Here is a 20,290-nt window from a genome sequence, read left to right as displayed (position 1 = left end):
ACATATGTCACAGGAGAAACAGCCAAAATAAGCTGAGTATGCATTTTAAGAAGTTAGAAGAACAGCAGCATTTTAAACCCAAAGAAACTATAAAAATAAAAGCAAAAATTAATGAAATAAGAAATAAGTGTATAATAGAGAAGATCAATAAAACCATTACTTGGTTCTTTGAAATAACTAAAAATTTAAACATCCATTGGTGAGACTGATCAAAGAAAAGAAGGAAGGCATAAAAATTTCAAGAATATAAAAAGGCATATCAAATCCTTCTGATTAAAGTGATAAGAGGATCTTATAAGCAACTTTTTAATCAATAAACTTGAAATTTTAGATAAAATAGACAAACTCCTTTAAGAAGTACAAATTTCCAAAACATACACAAGAAAAACCTGTGTAGTCCTAAGTCTGAATTTATTGCCTGAAGGTGTAATTTAAAACCTTCCCACAAAGAAATCTTTAATCCCAAATGAATTTGCCTGTAAATTCTCATAAACGTCTAGGAATGAAATGGCAAACACAAATTCTTACAGAGAATAAGTAAAGAAGGAGCACTCCATATTTATGTCATGAAACCAAAACAGCATCGATGCCAAAGCCTGACATTTCGGGAGAGGAAAACTGCGAGCCAACTGTCAGGCCGTTTCTGCGTCACTGTAAAGAAATACCCAGGACTGGGTGATTTACTGAGAAAAGAGGGTTAACTGGCTCCGGTTCTGCGGGCTGTAAGGAAGCTTGGCGCCAGCATCTGCTCAGCTTCTGGGAGGCCTCAGGAAGCTTTTACTCATGGCGGAAGGTGAAGCCGGAGCAGGCACATCACCCGTTGAGAGCAGCAGTGACAGAGAGAGGGAAGGCGCCACACCTTTTAAACAACCAGGTCTCGGGAGAACTGATCCACTATCTTAAGGATGCACCAAGGGGTTGATGCTAAACTACTCATGAGAAATCCACCCGTGATCCAGTCCCCTCCCACCGAGCCCCACCCCAACACTGGGGATGGCATCTCAACTGAGATTGGCAGGGACAAACATCCAGACCACATCACTGACTACTCATGAGCTAGAGGTAAGCCAAGGGCACGTCACGTTTATTCCAGGAATACAAGATGGGTGAACGTTTGGAAATTAACCAGTATATCACGTCAACAAGAAAGAAAAAAGAAAAATAATTCGATGGTCTTAATCCGTGCAGGAAAGTGTTTAATAAATACACATTTGTAATATAAAAATATGGAACTTTCTTATCCAAATTAAAGGAAACTACAAAAACCTCAGAGCAAGTATCACACGGAAAATAGTAAAATGTTGATAGTGTTCTGTTTGAGGTTAGGAACAAACGGGAATGCCCACTTACTCACGTATGTTCACCTTTTACTGCAGGTCCTCGCTGGTGCAGTGAGGCGAGGAAATAAAAAAGGTTGGGTAGGAAAAAATAAAACAATTCTGTTAGTGGGTGTTATGATTTTATATGTAGAAAGTTTAGAAGATTTCAAATATAGTTAGAATTAATAAGTGAATTTAAATAGTTTATGGGTGCAGGGTCAACATTTTTTTTTTGAGATGGGAGCTCATTCTGTTACCCAGGCTGGAGTGCAGTGGCGTGATCAGAGCTCACTGCAGCCTTGACCCGGGCTCAAGCCATCCTCCTACCTCAGCCTCTGGAGTACCCGGGACTACAGACACACACCACAATGCCCAGCTATAGGGTCAATGTTTTTTTAAAAAAATTGTACAATTGTATTTCATTTGTATAAAAACATTTGGTACAGTTGTATTTCTGTACACCGGTACCAAACAGAAACACCAGTTGAACCAGGAACGTCAGTTTTAAAAACATCAACTGTCAAATATATTTAATAGAAGATGCGACAATGTTCTGTGCAGAAGCAGCCTTACTGTGCGTAATAAAGACATTGTGAATAAATGCAGGGAGATGCCGAACTGAGAAGACGAGGTCAGAGTGGAGTGACTTCTCCCTGAAATCACGCGTAGGTAGCTGAAATTGCAATGCAAATATCAAAGGATTTTCACAGGTGGTCGTGTGGGGAATGACCTTGATGCAGAGGTGGTCTCACGGTCACTCTCTGGCAGGTGGAACCAGAGGCCTTCAGTGTATTGAGCCTGTCACACAGCGTTGCCGGTTTAGACGTGCAACTGAAAAATTCTTGCCCCAAACAAGAGTGTTGGGTTCATGTGAAAGGATTCCTTTGTTCATACCCATGGGATCCACGATGTGGCCTCTAGTTACAAATAAGCCTTTGTGGTGATATAAGAATGATAATAGCTAATGCTCACTGAGTACTTACGAGGACGGCAATGCTTTAATCTTTTCACGTTATGCGTGCCATCCACATGACATGTACATAATCAGCTCGTTTACCACATGTACGCTGCTTTTATTCTGAAATCTTGCTTAATGCCATAACACAAAATGCATCGAGGAGACGCGCTAGAGGGTTAGGTACTATACCTTGCAGTGGAAAACTACCAAAACGCTGTAAAACATGTCAAAGAGGGTTGTTCTGAGCCAACGTGAGTGACCGCAGCCTGGGAAAACACAAACCCAAGGAGCCCTGAGTGGGTGGTTTCGAGACAGTTAGTTTGCAACGCCTACATTTCAGGGAGGCAGGAGTTACAGGCAAAGTCATAAATCAGTACTTAGAGGTTATACGTTGGCTTGGCCCAAAAAGTGTGATACCTTGAAGTGGGGGCTTACAGATTGTAGGCGGTGTTAGAGATTCTTTGATGTGCAGTTGCTTAAAAGAGCAAAGCTTTCTCTGATAACTCAGAGTAGCAGAAAGGAACGTGTAAGTTGAGAGGGCATTTTTGCTCGTCATCATGAGGTGCTATGCTGGAGCCAGGCTGCAAGCGCAAGCCGCAAGACACTGGAGGAAAATGAACTGTTTAGCCAGACTGACAGTCTGCAGAGGCTCCTTAGGAAGGAATTTTGAATCAAGAGAAAAAGTTCAGGCCTCAGACTCCTAAGGCAGCGTGTGGCCTGAGTCCCAGGGCTGAGAGCAAGGGTGGCCTTAGCTGATGGGCTCCGAGGCCCTGTGTGTGCTGGGAGGCTGGTTGAGGGGTGTCTGAGAAGAGTCTGTGTTTTATCTGGATGGTGACAAAGCCTGGCAGCTGTCCTCTTTCGGAAAATCCCCGCAGAAACACTGCAGCAGGACAGTGAGGCCAGTGCGCTGGGAGGCCAGGAGAAAAGCCACCAGGCACTGAGCTAAGGCTGTGCAACAGGCTGGACAGGAGGGGAGAGATTTGGGAGAAATTTAAAGCAGTAGGCCAGCTGCGGTGGCTCAAGCCTGTAATCTCAGCGCTTTGGGAGGCCAAGGAGGGTGAATCACAAGGTCAAGTGATTGAGACCATCCTGGGCAACATGGTGAAACCCCATCTCTACTAAAAATACAAAAATTAGCTAGGCAGGGTGGTGTGCACCTGTGGTCTCAGCTACTTGGGTGGCTGAGACAGGAGACTTGCTGGAACCAGGAGGCGGAGGTTGTGGTGAGCTGAGATGGAGCCATTGCACTCCGACCTGGCGACAGAGCAAGATTCCTTCTCAAAAAAAAAGAAAAGAAAAGAAAAGAAATTTAAGAAGCAAAATTCACAGGACTTGGTGATCTAGTGAGTATAAATATTGAGAGGAAAAAGCTGTTTAAGATGAACTCCAAGTGACAGGCTGAAATGTGCAATGGAGATTCACCTTCTAAATAGAGTGTGCAGGAGGGGGCGTTTGGGTGGGGAAAGTGGGGAGATGATTGGGTGCCTGCCAGCTGCAGCATGGAGCACTCACATGCCAGAGAGACGCCGGGCAGGGTCGGGAGAGGGGACTCAGCAGCTCGAGGGTGCTGAGGTGGCACCATCCAGGAGACCACCCGGGAGCGGATGTGAAAGGGAAGTGGGCCCTTCAGCCCCACCACGCTCTTTTCTCTCTGCTGCAGGGACAGCGCCCAGTACAGTTCTTCTGTCTAAGGTTCTAAAGGACCCAAGACAGGTCAGCTCTCCAGGGAACATGGAAAAGGCTACCAAAAAGTACAGGCACACATTACTTAGAATCTGGTTTGGGGGACATGAAGCAGAAAGAAAAAGATGACATTGTAAAACAGATGTGACTGTTGTGCCCATTGCTAAATTATACAGTGTGCCACAAGGGTCAAAAGAAGGATGGTCCCTGAACACACAGGCTCAGGCTCCGGTGGGGATGTGTTTCCAGACCACGCCAGGTCGGTGCTGGTCATTCCTGCTGCTTGGGTTCCTCTCCCTAACGCCACTACTGGTCCAACTGCCTTGTCATCACCGCTCTCCACTGGTTCTTTGACAAAGCGTTTTCAACTCCGATCTGCAGACTTTGGCAGTGTTTTCAACCCCTACCCGTGTTGACCTAGGAAGAGACTGCTGTACCATTCTGTGCTAGTGATGCTAACTGAGCATTGTTTTTCACAATGAAATTCTGGCTAGAGCCCAGTGGGACCCGTGCCAGGCTGTTTCTGAGTCCTCCCGTGCTCTGCTGGAGGCTGCACACCTAACGTTCAGTCTTGTCCCCTTGTCCCGCGTCGTCACAGTGCTGGGAAGTCCCTGCGGCTGGCTGCCCAGCGCTGTGGAAGTCCCTGGGAGTGCGGGCACAGCATGGCTATGGAGCTCACTGCCCTCGGCTGTTGGGACCGCCATCCTGGGTTGCCACTCTCTCCAAAGAGTGCCTGCCATCCCCACGCTCCAGCCACGGTTACAGGACAGGGTGCCCTGTCTTCGTGGGCAAAGCCTCCACGGACTCGCCGCTTTGTGCCATCAAACTGCAGCAGTGTGGCTGGAGGCCCTGATGCCCCGCACACGATAATGCATCCGGAGTGTGCTGAAGGATGTTCCCAGCAGGGTTCTCAGCCTGCCCGTGGAGGCTGTCTTCCTAGCCTGGCACCTGTGCCATCATTGGATCAAGATGTCACTGGGCACCAACCCCTCTGGACAGGTGCTCTTCAGCCCAGGCAGCCTGGAGGACACTGATAAGCTCGTGGCATTTGGGATGACACTGATCGACATGACGTTAAGGCCGACTTTAACCTCTTCTCCATCTTTGTCACAGGTAGAAAAATAAGCTGATCCAACACTCAGTTGGACCAGTGTTAGATCTTAACTGTAGCCTCTAAAGGAGTTCTAGAGCCTCCCAAATGTGGTTGCTGTAAAACTTGAGACCGTTTTGTAGATGCTGCTCCTAAGTCCTTTTCTCTCTTCACAGGCAAGTGGCCACTATGGCCACAAGAGAAAGCCCAGCTCATTTAAGTAATTGATTTTGACATCTGAAAACTAACAGCAATAAGAAATTTTAGAATGAATCACTGAGTAGACCAAGTGAATGTAAAACAATCATCTTGGGTTTAATTAAAGGGGGTTTAGTTTTAAATACCTGGTTGCACCTTGATTATTCAGCTCTGAAGTTCCGTGCATCAGAGTTTTAATCTCAGAAAGAGCACTAGACTCCCCGGGCTTCCCCTGCGGGCCGGTGTGTGCTTAGGGAACGCAGCTGAGCCACGAGGCAGCCTGTCACGGAGTCACCGAGGCTCCCCAGCTGCCACGCCAACCGCTATTGTAGCTTCTGTGCAGGGACCCCCTCTGCGTCATCACAGACAACTTTTGTGCAGAGCTCATGAGTGCTGGCCGGTTCTCCATGCCTCTGTGGCTTTCTCGCAACGGGCTACGTTAGGTCTAAATCTTAACTTTCTTGCAAAGAAGCCACACTTCTCAAATTCAGGCTACGTTAAGTGAATGATCACTTGAGCAGCCACGTTTACTAGAAATGCTCTTCCTATCCCGGCTCATTCTTGCTGTCTTGAAATAGATGTATTCATCATTAACAGCTGTTTCCCCAATGGGTGTCTGTGTGCTGAATGACAGATCCTGCAGTCCCGCGACTTCCTGCTGGATAGTGCCAGGCGCCAACGTGTTTGGAAGGTGAAGTGGCTCTTTCTGTAGGCCCAGGTCAGCTCTGGCCTTTGCGTCGTGGCCAGTGAGCTGTGTGGAGAAACCCGTCCCCAGGAAGCAGCTCACTCCTGTCCTCTAGCCCTCAGGCGAGCAGGCACTCCTGCCCAGCTGCTCCAGTCCCGATGTGAGTCAGTGACCTAGAATCCAGTCTTCCAACAGCCGTGGAAACATCCTGTCACATGTGATTTTTTTCAGAACTCGGGCTCATGGTGCAGTCCTGTGCCCTGAGACACCCTGGCTGTGGTCGGATCCGTGGACGCACACCGGCTCACCCAAGCACCTCAGTCGATTGCTCGGCGGCTGCAACTGGTGATCAGAGCCTATGGGCCGAGTGACTGCTCAAGGAGAATTAACTCCTGACAGGTCTGGCTTGGGGCTGGTGCCGCATCCCACGTCTTCAGCTCGAGGATGGAGGAAGGGGCCAGCTGGGGAGTGTGGAGGGACAGGGAGCTGTCCCCAAGCTCCACACCGCTGCTCACCACTGGGCAATCCAGTGAGCTTCCACAGATCTGACCACAGCTATGGGGTCTCAGGGCACAGGACTCTGCACTGCAAGCCCAAGTTTTAAAATAAAAACACCATGCCCCCCACTCCTCCAGGGGGATGTGGGTGGAACAACCTGGGACCAGCCAGAGAAACATGGTGGGCAGGTTTCTGGCTTGGTGCCCCTTTCCCACTCCTCTCCCAATAGTCCGGTCCTGTGAGGATGCCCCACACTCCCGACCACCCCAGGCTTGCACCCTCGAAGACCTAGCCTGACCCTCGTCTGAGCCATTGGGCCTTGCTAGAGAGATGGGGGCTGGGCAAGCACAGGCCTGCTGGGGCCTCTGGATCCTGTCACCGGGGTGATGGCCTGGCTGCCTCCTGCAGGAACCGCTGGTGTCACCTCCATGACCAGAGGCCACTGCTGGGGATGACCATGCCCCCCACTGCACCTCCCTGCTTCTGGTGCAAACTCTCTGAGAGATGCACGCAGGACAGAGCCAGGACCCGGCCCACACTAGCTCCCTACCAGTCGCTGTGCCCCAAATCAACTCGTCCACTGAGCCACAGGTGGGGCGACTGCGCCCCAACCCAGGGGGTCCCTGACGGGGAGAGTGAGTGCATGTGTGTGAAGAGAGGCATATCGAGAGGGTCTGGAACATCCTCTTGTAGGAGGAGTGGCCTAGAGTCAGGGGAGTGACAGTGTCCCCCGGTACCTCCTCAAGCCACCGTCTCCACCTTACAAGCTCTGGAGGGTTGAATCCTCCTCGCGCCCCACACTCATTATTACGCAGAAGCTCAGAATGTGCCGTCATTTGGAAATAGGGTCTTATGAATGTGCTTAGCTAGGGAGCATGACATGAAACCATCTTAGATGTAGGGCAGGCCTAGTCCAACGGCTGGTGTTCCCACAAGAAGAGAAGTTGATACCACAGGAGGAGGCCACGAAGGCAAAGGCTGAGATTGGAGGGACACAGCCACAGGCCAGGCAACGCCTGGGACACCAGACCCTGGCAGAGGCCAGGAAGGGCCATCCCTGGAGCCTGTGGAGTGGTGCAGCCCTGCAAGGACTTCACACAGACTCCCACCTTCAGAACCCTGAGATTAACACTGCTGCTCTGTGATGGCAGCTCTGGGACGGTATAGACAAGCTAAGGCAGAAACAAGGGGAGAGAAAGAGAGAGAAATGAAGAGAGACAGAAACAGAGAGAGAGGAGATAGAAATAGAGAAGAGAGAGAGAGAGAGAGGAGAGGGAGGGGAGGGAGGAAGAGGGAGAGACAGAGATCCAGAGCCAGAGAGAGAGGACAGAGAGGGAGGAGAGTAACAGAGAAGAGAGACGGAGAGAGAGGGAGAGAGAGGAAAGCGGGAGAGAGAAAGAGAGAGACGAGGAGGAGAGGGTCCTCTTGCCTGGCAGTGCGTGTGTGTGGGGCGGCAGCGGCTGGAATCGAGGGGTGCTCCCTGCTCGCAGTCACTTCCGTGTGCCAGGGTCACTAAGGAATCTGTGTGGGACACTGTGCTCCCTAATCGCATCCAACAATCCGTTCCATGAAGCTGCTTTGCCTCTGAATAGTGAGTCACAATATTGAGTCACAATTTGTATTAAAGTTATGATACTCGATTTCACAATATTTGAAAGTTTATAAATTCCTCCTTGGAGTTGATTGAGGTTTTCCCTACGCTAAGCCTCTAGCTCCAGTACTAAACTCATTGCATCCTAGAGATGACTTTATAGGTGGGAAAAGAAAAGAGAAAAACCGGGAAGAACGGCTCTTTCTGGAAGCAGTCCCTATGCCTGTGCAACCTCCTCTTGCCCTGAGCCAGGAGGAGGCGGGCTCCTCCCACGGGGGCCGCTGAACACGGGCTCCTACCACCGCCAGAGGAGCCCACAGAGACGGGCAGCTCTCAGGGTCCAAGGATGGGTTTCAGGACTTTCAAAATCATTTTTAAACTGTGGGTTTGTTAATACCGAGTGGCATTTTAATATGACTGAAACCGTTAGTGAAAAGGTACAGTGCTTATGATTCATCACAAAATCACTCGTGTGGGCTGTTTCATGTCTTAATTCTTCTCGTGCACAAGCTTGTCGTGGTCTGTCCCTCCTTCTCTCTCCCGCTCAACTTCAACAACAGGGACCTGAGCTGGTCCTTTCCCCGGGAAGTCCTCTCTGTACCCCCAGCTCCTGGCTAGACTTAGACTTGGAGTGCAAAAAATATCTGTTAAATTGGACTGAATCAATATCAAAAATCAGACAATACAATACCAGGTGTGGTAACTCATGCCTGTAATGCCAGCACTTTGGGAGGCTGAGGTGGGAGGATCACTAGATCCCAGGAGTTGGAGGCTATAGTGAGCTATGATCATGCCACTGCACCCCAGCCTGGACAACAGAGTGAGAGCTCACCTTAAAATATTAATTAATTAAACCTAAAACAATCTGGTGAAACAGTGAGGAATCAGTTGCAGAATTTGAAAGGATTATGGTAAAAATGTTTAAGATCCTAAGTGGTTCTAAGCCCACATGTAAAAGTAGCCTCCATAAAGGACCAAAGAGACATTGAAGGAAAATGTTAATTGCCTAAATTATATTTGTAAACAAACAAAGACTGGAGGAGTAATGACAAATGACAGTATAACGTGAAGACATGAAGAACGCTTACAGAGCAGTAAAAGACAAGCATACCAGTAGAAAAATGAGCAAAGGACAGGAACAGATGACACACAAAAGCATAGAAAATAGATAGCCTATAAGTCTATGGAAAAAGTTTTTCTCACCAATAATCAAATAGATGAAATTAAAATAGGATAGCCTCCCCGGCTGAAGTTGTACATTTCAGGCTATTACTCGCACATGTTTTTGGCAAGAGTGTGATTTATACCCTGGGAACGTGCACCTCATGTGACCTTTTGGAGAACAGTTTGGCAGTATCTCTAAAGTCTGGCTCATGCATCCACTTCTAGAACTTATCCTAAGAGTTTACACAGATTTGTCTATTGTTATCTCAATAAGATTATTTAAGTCTGTGAGAAGTTGAAGACAACCTATATATTCATCCATAAAATATGCTAAACATAAATAATGGGACCGCCGTAAGAGAGAAGACTGTAACAATTTTAGAAAATCTATATTTTAATCCTTATAAACAGATATTTATTTGTATGGGAAAATGGTAATAATATGGAATAATCAAAGGCAGATTACAAAACTGTGCATAGCATGATTCTATTTTTATGGAGAGATTCTGTACACATAAGCCAAGTGTTAAGGATGAGCATCTTGTCTGTGCAGGCAGGGCTGTGAATGCTTTGATGTTCTGCTTGGGCTTTTCTGTGTTTTTCTGTTATAAGTAATAAACACTATTACTTATAAACAGTTCAAAACTATTGTTAAAAATTAAGCTGCGATAGTACAGTAGTAAATGAAATAGTAAATGAAGTTACTATATTTTAACGATATTTGGGGAGGAGACTGAACTAATATTGAAAATGTCCAAAAACATTTTGTTGACCCGCTAACGAGCACATATTTTTTTGCAAAGCGGCTTCACAGGGCATGCCGTGGTCAGATCTGCCTCCCATGTTCTCCTGAATGAACAGCAGCCTGGCTCCTCAAAGCCTCCCAGCCATGCTTTCACCTCTCTGCAGAAGACACGATTATCAGGTGACTTAGAGCTTTACCAATTTGGATGCTTTTGAACAAAGATTATGCTCTTTGCTTACGTTATTCAGATGATTGATTCACTTCAAATTCTAACGTGATTATCTCTTAATTTTCTAGAATGAGGTCTCTTGACAGATGACCTTTCAGCTGGAGAATTCTGTCCTGGGGCAGTCCTGTGCACTGGCAGGCGCTCGGCAGCCTCCCTGGCCTCTACTCGATGCCAGGAGCCCCTCTGCCCTCACTGTGGCAACCAAAGATGCTTCAGACATTGCCAAAGGTGTCCGGAGGGGCAAATTCCCCCCAGTGAAGAACCGCTGCTCTAAAAGAAGCATGTTATTCACAATCAGGGAAGCCGACTTGTCTGTTTCTTTACCTAATTTGCATTCTATTTTCAAAATCACCCCTGAATTGGTAATACGTTTATGTGTAGACATTTAATACATGAATCAGATTGAGAGCTCCATGGCCTCTTTGATAGAATATTGTTAAGAAATAAAATTCAGCCTGCAATTGTAAAATGGGGTAAAATTATTCACTTGTGGTATTCAAACACATTTTTTTTTTTTTTTTTTTTTTTGGTAAAAAGTATTCCAGCCAAATTTTAAAATGGTGACCTGAGTTTTTTGTTTGTTTGTTTTATTATTATTGTAGTTTAAGTTCTGGGGTACATGTGCAGATTTGTGCCATGGGGGTTTGCTGCATCCATCACCCCATCATCTACATTAGGTCTTTCTCCTAATGCTATCCCTCCCTTAGCCCCCCGCCCCCCGAAAGGCCTCGGTGTGTGATGTTCCCCTCCCTGTGTCCATGTCTTCCCATTGTTTAACTCCCACTTATGAGTGAGAACATGCTTTTGTCTTTCTTTTGAGATGGAGACTCACTCTGTCACCCAGGCTGGAGTGCAGTGGCACAATCTCGGCTCACTGCAACCTCCACATTCAGCTTCAAGCGATTCTTCTGCCTCAGCCTCCCAAGTAGCTGGGACTACAGTGCATGCCACCATCCCAGGCTAATTTTTTTTTTTTAAGTAGAGATGGGATTTCACTATGTTGGCCAGGCTGGTCTTGAACCCCTTACCTCAGATGGACAACCTGGGTTTTTATACAGCCCAGAGGAACATCTCCTACTTTTGATCTGAATTTGAACTACAGCTGAAACAGTGTTCCTTTTCTTCAGGTGGAAAGCATTATTAAAAGAAAACCTGGGAGTTGGGTAGTGAGGCTCCGACTGGCAGCTAAGGACATTTCTAGTGGTAAGCACCAAAGTGCCCAAGGCAGGAGTCAGAGAAACATCCCTGAGAGACACCGCATTATTCTTTGTTGTAAAGGTAACCCCACGCTGGTTTTACTCCTATCCACCCAATAAACTCACAGCAGGCAGTGCCAGTGGAGAGGCCCCGCCACACCCTTGGTTCCCTCCTGGGAACACGCTCCTTTGTGACGTCATGGTTCATTCTGGGTTTTGTTTTCATTGTTATCTTACTCTATTTGTGTGTCTCTCTCTGACGTGTAGGTTTTAACATGTGCTGACTTAAAGGAAGACGACAGGATATAGACAAGGGGTTGCAGGCCCAGTGCTCTAAGGCCCAGCGGAAAGTGAGGGGAGCGGCAGAGGCGATAGGGAGGGTGGGGGCTGGTGGGGGCAGCTCTGGGGGCAGTGGAATTCATGCACGGGTGTGCATCCCATATTGCCAGATGGCCCTATTTTTAAAGACAAGTTAGAAATTCATATTTTGTATGAACTTTTCCTATTTTTAAATGTGCCTAACCAATTTAAAAGAGATTTAAAACACTTTGCAGCTCAAACACACTTCTGCAAGCTAGACACAGCCCCTCTGCTACCGGGTCAGAGGACCATCTGCTCGTTAGGAAGGCTTCATGGAATGCATTCCCGACCTGGTTGTAAGGTTTGTTCTTGCCGAGTTTAAAAGGAAGAAACTGAGGCCAACACAAGAAGATCCGATGTGAAGGGTTTATTCAGGCTCCTGGGCGAGGTTCTGCGGTCTGACAGGAGGGACCGGAGAAGTCGCCTGGACTCCTCTCAGACGTGGGGTTTTATAGGGAGTGAAGGAGCTCGATTGGTTGTGGGAGAGCAGGGCTACTATTGGGGTAAGGTTACAAGCCTTTGTTTGCATACAGGACTTGGCTGCTATTGGTTAGAATTACTCGGCTGCTATTGGCTAGAAAGACTTGGCTACTATTGGCTAGAATCACAAGACCCCGCTTGCTTACTGTGTTCTTTAAGGGAAGGCCAGGTTGTTCAAGAAGGGGAGGAGGGAACATGCCCGAGCATGTCCGAGCTTTCGGACAAAGTTGGGGGGTGTACTTCCAAGCTCCCAGTGAGGCAACCGGCCTTACACTGGTAATAACCCTTCAGATGGAAACATGCATTTGGATGTGGTGAGCATCTTGCCAAACCTGACTTCTGAAAATTCTGTAAACTCCCCATCTCCCTAAAGATGCCCTGGTGTGGAGCTCACCAGCCTATCTGGCAGATGTCTGACTCAAGGAAGGCCCTGTGTGCGGGTCTCCTAGGCTGAAAGAACACGGTGGATGGAATACACATCCCCTCCCTGCACACCTGAAAAGGTAAGCCTGCAGCTCCCGGGAAGCAGGCAGGCCTGGGCCTCATCTCAGCCTCACGAGGCCCATCTGGCTCTACTGGACATGGAAATCCCAGGGGTCCTGGGACTGGGGGGACCAGGGCGGATTTTCAGCAGGTGCATGTTGTGGTTCTCTCTCCTGGTGTGATAGGAAATGGAAGAAGAAATGGAGGGTGGCTCCAATGGCAGGCAGGAAGCCACGAAGCGCTGCAGCCCAGGCAGGATTTTTGCAGGTCTCACTCCTCTCTTTACTTCTTTGCATTCAGAATTCCCGGAGACACTTTGCAAGGAAAGGTGCAACTTTTCAGCTAGCATTGATATCTCTGTTGGGTGATTACTGATATTCATATGCAAAGCTGGAGATCTTCAGAGAAGGAAACAAATACGTAAAACAATCCACAACTTGGAGCTCAGCCGGGGATCAGTGCCAGACCTTGGCTTAGATGCTCGGAACTGCGTTTGCGCCGCGTGGGTGGTGAAGTGTCTCCACCTCCTGGCAAAATGCAGCTTCACTCTTTATGCTCAAAATTTTTTTTTTTTTTTTGAGATGGAGTTTCGCTCTTGTTGCCCAGGCTGGAGTGCAATGGCTCAATCTCGGCTGACCACAAGCTCCAGCTCCCAGGCTCAAGTGAGTCCCCTACCTCAGCCTCCCGAGTAGCTGGGATTACAGGCGCACACCACCACATCCGACTGATTTTGTGTTTTTAGTAGAGATGGGGTTTCGCCATGTTGGTCAGGCTAGTCTCCAACTCCCGACCTCAGGTGATCTGCCCGCCTTGGCCTCCCAAAGTGCTGAGAGTACAGGTGTGAGCCACTGCACATGGCCTATGCTGAGATAATTTTTTACTGAAATGTGTGGTCTTAACCAATTCTATTTGGTTTCATGTAACTTACCTTTGTCCGTAAATGGTTGTAGAAAACTTCCCAAAAAATGAATTTATAAAAGCTTCTGAATATCTGACCTATAACATTTAGAGATAGAGTCACATTCTAAGGCACTGGGGTCTAAGGACTTCAACATATGAACTGGAGGGGGAAACAGTTGGACCCGTAACAACGGTGTAGTTATTATTGGCATAGAAGAGAAACCTAATCCTTGCTCCAGAGATCAGTTGTTCCAAAAAGTTTTTGGAGCAGTGACAATTTGTCATTATTTTTTTGATTTCCTAGCAACACATCACAACACACTCTTGCAGGGCAGTTTGACCTATCAACAAAATTTATTTAAATTATCTGTGTTTTAGAAAATTTGCAATGCTTATGTAAGATGCCTTGGAGACAGGAAACACTTCAGCGCACCATGGAAATCCCACTGGGTGTCACTGGCCTGGAAATAGCTTAATGTTTTTAAGCAAGAAAATGGACACGAACATTAGGTTTACAGAGACTGCTGGAGGCTCCACCATTGGAGAGGCTTGCATCTATCTAGGTCTAGAGAGAAGTAAAAGAGAAATGAGCTGAGACAGCCACAGGGCCCCTGTGATCTGGACAGTGCTGTGACTCCCATCTAGATGGCCCTAGGCAGCTGTGTCCACATAGAGGTGAGACCCAAGACTTGGGTCCTCCATGAGTAATTGGCACTTCTGGTTTGAACCAAGAGCTGTAAGCAGTGCTGCATCTAGGAGATGTTCCGGCTGAGGTCTGACCTCCTGGGCCTCTCCCTGCACCCACAGCTGTCTGGTTGCACACGCTACAAGATGAATTCAGGGGTTTGACCTCCAGAAATGAAGGTGCAAGACAGTGGTGGAGGATGTGGGCTGATTCCCCACATCCGTTTACCTACAGCGAGCCGCACAAGCCAGTGGTTTTGGGCCCTGCCTCTGTGTGTGTGTGTGTGTGTGTGTGTGTGTGTGTGTGTGTACTTATGTATTTCTGTGGTCTTTTCTTTCAAGTTAACCAAAGAAAGATGATTCTTTACCTGTTTCTCTTCATCAGCCTATTGTTGACAGTCTGACATTTTACCCCAGGTAATTTCTTCTTTGCTAATTCTCCCTAAGCTCCTAGAAAGGATAGTTCGTTCACTCATTTGTCAAGTATTTATTGAGGTTTTCTGTACGATGACAGAAACTGTGGTGTGAAAAGGGTGATTAAGTCAGAGAGCTTTTAATTAATCGACAGTCTCCTGAAGGAAGTTACCCAAGAGACTATGAATACAAGCAAAAATTTACACCAACAAAGGTGTGTTCTGCAGTTGTGTAAGATTCTATAAATGTCAATTAGATCGAGGTAGCTGCCAGCATTGTCCAGCTCTTCCACGTCCCCACTGACCCTTCACCTAATTGATCCAACGATTACTGTGAAAGAGACAAGAACATCTCCAACTATAAATGTGAGTTCATCTATTTCTACCTTTAATGTTCTTTTAATGTTTGCATCATGCATTTGGAAACTCTTTGTAAGCATCTACACATTGATGACGGTCATGTCCTCTTGATAAGTGACTCTTTCACCATTGCAAAATCTCTCTCTATAGCTGACACTACTCCTTGTCTTGTGGTCTATTATCTGTGCCACTGCAGATGGCTAATGCCATCCACAGGGTAAATCTTTTAATATCTTGTGACTATCAACCTAGTCATGTTTCTATACCCACAATGCATATATTGCAGACAGTGTGGACTTCGACTGGGCGATGGGAGCACCACTATGGGAATTTGGAACATTCAAATTAGAGACCCCTTGATGAAAGGGCGGCATTTCAAGTCATTGGGAGAGATGGGCTCGTGGAGGGTGTGGAGAGTGCGGAGAGTATTACAGGGAGGACCTGGGGAAGTCCCAACAGGTAAGAGACATGAATGAAAGGAACGTTGCGGAAATGAAGGAGGTGAGAACGTCAGGAAGAAAGGAGCGGCAGATGGTGTAAAATACGGAGAAGAGTTTAAGTGGAATGAGGACCTGGGGAGAAGTCAGCTCTGACACGACTCATGGACTCTTAGTCTATTATCTGAGCCACTCCAGATTACTAATAGCATCCATATGGTAGAGCTTTTAATTTTTCTACTAAGCCTTTTTGCATTTTTTCATGATTGCTATAAAGTTAGCAATATCAGCTTGTAATTTCCCACTGCCTACTTAATTATTATTATGCCACTTTATGTGAAATATAAAACAATTTTGGCATTACATGTTTTCATTTATTTCTGGCAGTCATCTTATGGCCACGAGATAAATCGACCGTGGATGACATTAACCTTACAAGCAGAGGGAGAAATAGGTCTATCATAGTCTACAGTAGCCTCATGGAACTGGTGAACCAACTCGAACTAAGTCTAGACTTTTTAGACAGGGTCTCTCTCTGGTTCTACTGGTATGTGCCACCACATCCCACTAATCTTTGTATTTTTTGTAGAGATGGGGTTTTACCATGTTGCCCAAGCTGGTCTCAAACTCCTGGGCTCTAGCAATCTACCCACCTTGGCCACCCAAAGTGCTGGGATTACAGTGTGAGCTACCCTGCCCAGTCAGTCTAGACTTCTTGTTGGTAAGATAATAAATACCCTATTGCTTAAACCTATTGCTTTGACCGTAAGGTCAAAGTTTTCAATGATTTGCAGCCAAGGCTGCCGTAACTGACAGAAGCAGCCTCTTCATGGCAGAGTCACTCAGTACTGAGAATACTAGACACACTGATGCCTGCAGAGCAGAGCGAGGGGAAGGGCCACCACAGGGAAAGCAGCAGGAAGGCAGGGCATGGAGGGGCAGACCACTGTGCTCACGGTGACCCCTCTTCTACCTGGGACTCTTAGCACTTTGTTCATAACGTTTAAGCATAATGGTGTTTGTTCAGAGTATAAGATGCTCTTTTTCACCCTTTTTGCTCTAAATTGTAAGGTTTGTTCTTGCCGAGTTTAAAAGGGAAGAAACTGAGGCCAACACAAGAAGATCCAATATGAAGGAATTTATTCAGGCTCCCGGGCGAGGTTCTGCGGTCCGACAGGAGGGGCCGGAGAAGTCGCACAGACTCCTCTCAGACGTGGGGTTTTATAGGGAGTGGAAGAGCTCGATTGGTTGTGGGAGAGCAGGACTACTATTGGGTAAGGTTACAAGCCTTTGTTTGCATACAGGACTTGGCTGCTATTGGTTAGAAGACTTGGCTGCTATTGGCTAGAAAGACTCGGCTGCTTATTGGCTAGAATGACTTGGCTACTATTGGCTAGAATCACAAGACCCCGCTTGCATACTGGGTTCTTTAAGGGAAAGCCAGTCTGTGCAAGAAGGGGAAAAGGGAACAACCCGAGCACGTCCGAGCTTTCGGAAAAAAGTGGGGGGGATGTATGTCCAAGCTCCCGGTGAGGCAACCGGCCTTACATAAATAGTGCAAGAGAAAATAGGCATACTTTTGCCCTATAACACTTTGCCTCACATGATTCTGGAAGACAGCATGGTATAAACAAGTCTTGTCCTATTTAGTCTTTGTCCTAAAAGCCACAGGTGGGCTGGGCATGGTGGCTCACACCTGTAACCCCAACACTTTGGGAGGCCAAGGTGGTCGGATCACTTGAGTCCAGTTCAGGACCAGCCTGGCCAATATGGCAAAACCCTATCTCTACCAAAAATACAAAAATTAGCCAGGCATGGTGGCAGGTGTCTGTAATCCCAGCTACTTCAGAGGCTGAGGTAGGAGAATTACTTGAACTTGGGAGGGGGAGGTTGCGGCAAGCCAAGATTGCACCATTATACTCCAGACTGGGCAACAGAGCGAGACTCTATCTAAAAAAAAAAAAAAAAACACAGGTGAATGACTTTGACTTAGAGACCCCTCCTCATTTGTCCTGATGCTGAGCTCTGCTGTCTTGTCTTTGAGCACGTGGTCTGTAAGTAAATCCATCATCTTGTCTTATGTCTCACTGCCCTTCACCAGCCCATGTTGAAGGCAAGGCACACTCCCACCTCTTCCTCACTCGTTAGTCACACCTCAACTCCATGATGTGTGACTTCTGATGCAGCATGGAATGGAAACCACACTCTTTAAGAGTACTAATCACTTCTCAACTCTCCAATCCAACTGGCTTCTCTTTGCAGTCCTCTTTCTGCTTCAATCTTCTCCGTATTTTACACCGTCCGCCCTTCCTTTCTTCGTGACATTCTCTCCTCCCTGGTGTCCGTGACGTTCCCTGCACTCGCCCATCCCTTACATGTTGGGACCTCCCCAGGCCCTTCCTGCAATACTTTTCTTTCTGCACTCCCCCCACCCGCCATAAGCCCATCTATCCCAACGACTTGAAATAGTAACACCACCTTTTCATCAAGAGGTCTCTCATTTCAACTTTCCAAATTCCCAAAGAGGCGTTTCCAACTCCCAGTCAAACATCTTCATTTGTTTACCCCTAGAGACTTCAAGCATAATGTGTCCCAAGTTGAATGTTTGTTTGGGGACACATTATCTACTTTGTCCCCTGCTCTCCTTCCCAAATCTGTTTTTCCTCCCCAGTTCCCTCTCCTATGACCTACTTGTCCAAACTTGAAATTCGTAATTATACATTTCCACTCTCTTTATTCCCCACATCTACCTGCTCACTGAGGCCCTTTGATTCCGTTTATATTGTCCCACACTTTGCAGCCTTGGTCACGGGGCACACGGGGACCTGGGCTGGGCTCAGGAAGGGGAGGGTTAAACCCGGGGGTTGGGGCAGCAGCACAGCTGCCTCTGTTCACAGTAGCCATGAGCCTTGGTCCCCAGGATGAGAAGGAATCACATCTGTGCCCAATGCTGGTGGAATCTGTCACATGAGGCTGCCTTTCCACCCAGAGGCTCAGAAGCAGCCTGGGGGTCTGTCACCCGAGGGTGCGGTTGAACACTGAACATCCTGGGGATCAGTCCCTGTTCGCCTGGACAGCTGAAGTGGCCAAATCCATTCAGAGTCCAGGTCCACAGGGCCAGTGAGGCTGCGGCTGGGACCCAGGTGGCCTGGCATCAGGCACCCAGCAAATGGGAGGAGGGGGGTGGCGCCAGCAGGTTCATCGGGCTCTAGCATCAGTGCCCTTTCCTCTAAAGAAAGGTCACGTGGAACTCACCCTCAGCTGATAAGACAGGCCCCGAGGATGAGCTGGGTGTGGAGCACACACCCCCTCGTCGATCTGACCCCGCCCTGACACAGAACAGGCAGTGAGTGAGTTCATGCTAAAGGCATGACAGAGGGCAGTGTCAAACCCTGCTGACGTGCCAGTAGCAAAACAGTCTCTCCTACTCTGTCTAGTTTCCAGAACTTTCCAGTGAGATATACATGCACCTCCACAGAGGCACACGTGGTGAAAATGTTGTTACGTGACTGCGCAGTGAGCGGTGTTCATGACTGTATACATCTGTTGAAACTCATCAAATTGTGTTCTTAAAGTTGGTATGTAAATGATGTATCAGTCAAATTGATCCCCCCGGAATAAAAGAGCCTGGTGTTTATGACATTTGGAAACTGAAAAGAAGTAAACATTGTAATAGTTTTAATTAGCACCAGAAAAAACACTGGAAAAAAATGCCTTAATGGCTATAAACAAATATGACTGAGTCGTCATGACGTGTGGGATTCACACGTTATCTCCCTTCCTTCCACTCTGTGTTCAAATGACAGTATTGAACATATTGAAAGTACCGTCACCTAAATCTTGACCAAGCCCGCCCCTTTTGGCATCTCTGCTGTGGCTTCCCTGTGGGGTGGCGTCCCTTGGTCCCTCTCCATCTTGCTGCTCTGCCGCGCGCCATCCCACGCCCTGAGTGTGCAGCGTCCGGAGGACGTGTGTGCCCCTGGGGCTTCTGTGCTCCTCGTGGATGATGGCACAGAGTGCATGTCACACGAAGACCCACGTCCAGCCTCTTCCTGCTCTCCAGGCCCCTCCTCTGCACACATCCTCCCCTGGGGAAAGCCCTGGGGCTCTGGGGCCAGATGGCCGGGCAGTGAACCACCCTGTGGCCTCATTTCCTTATCTGCAAAACGGGTATCATGGTGGTAAGTGACAGCAGCAGCAGCAATGAGAATACATCAGGGGCCCGGGCGGGCCACGTGAATCGATGGGAGCATGTTCACAATAGTGCCTGTGTCCTCCATGAGCTCAAGATCGTGAGCCAGGGTTTCCTACAATTTCTTGCCTCACAGTTTAAACTTCAGCAATTATAGAAATATCTGCTTGCTCCAGTACACACACACACACACACACACACACACCCCATGCATGTGGACACATACCACACATGCACGTACACACATACACCACACACACACACCATGCACATACACACATATATATACATCATGGATGTAGACACGCACATACACCACATATACGTGTACACATGCACCACATATACACACATCCACAGCACGCACACGCACACGTGCACACCCCCAGCCTCACCTCTGCTCCTCTAGCCCTTGGCCAGATGCTGCCCTCTTGGGTGCCTGAGTCCTGGCTGCCCGCAGCTCAGACCCCTCCAGGATGCTCCTCTGCCTCTCTCTGAGCTGAGTCAGGGATCCCTCTGCACTGCGGGAATAATGTGGGTCTGCTGCACGTGGCCCTGAACACTGGATAACATGATGCACATTGGTGGAATCCTGGCACTTGGACAGGGGCCTGAGTGCAGGTCC

Source organism: Aotus nancymaae, unplaced genomic scaffold, assembly GCF_030222135.1.
Source record: "Aotus nancymaae isolate 86718 unplaced genomic scaffold, 86718_ANA_hifiasm-v0.15.2.pri h1tg000044l, whole genome shotgun sequence".
Lineage (NCBI taxonomy): Eukaryota > Metazoa > Chordata > Mammalia > Primates > Aotidae > Aotus > Aotus nancymaae.
This window is presented reverse-complemented; position numbering follows the sequence as displayed.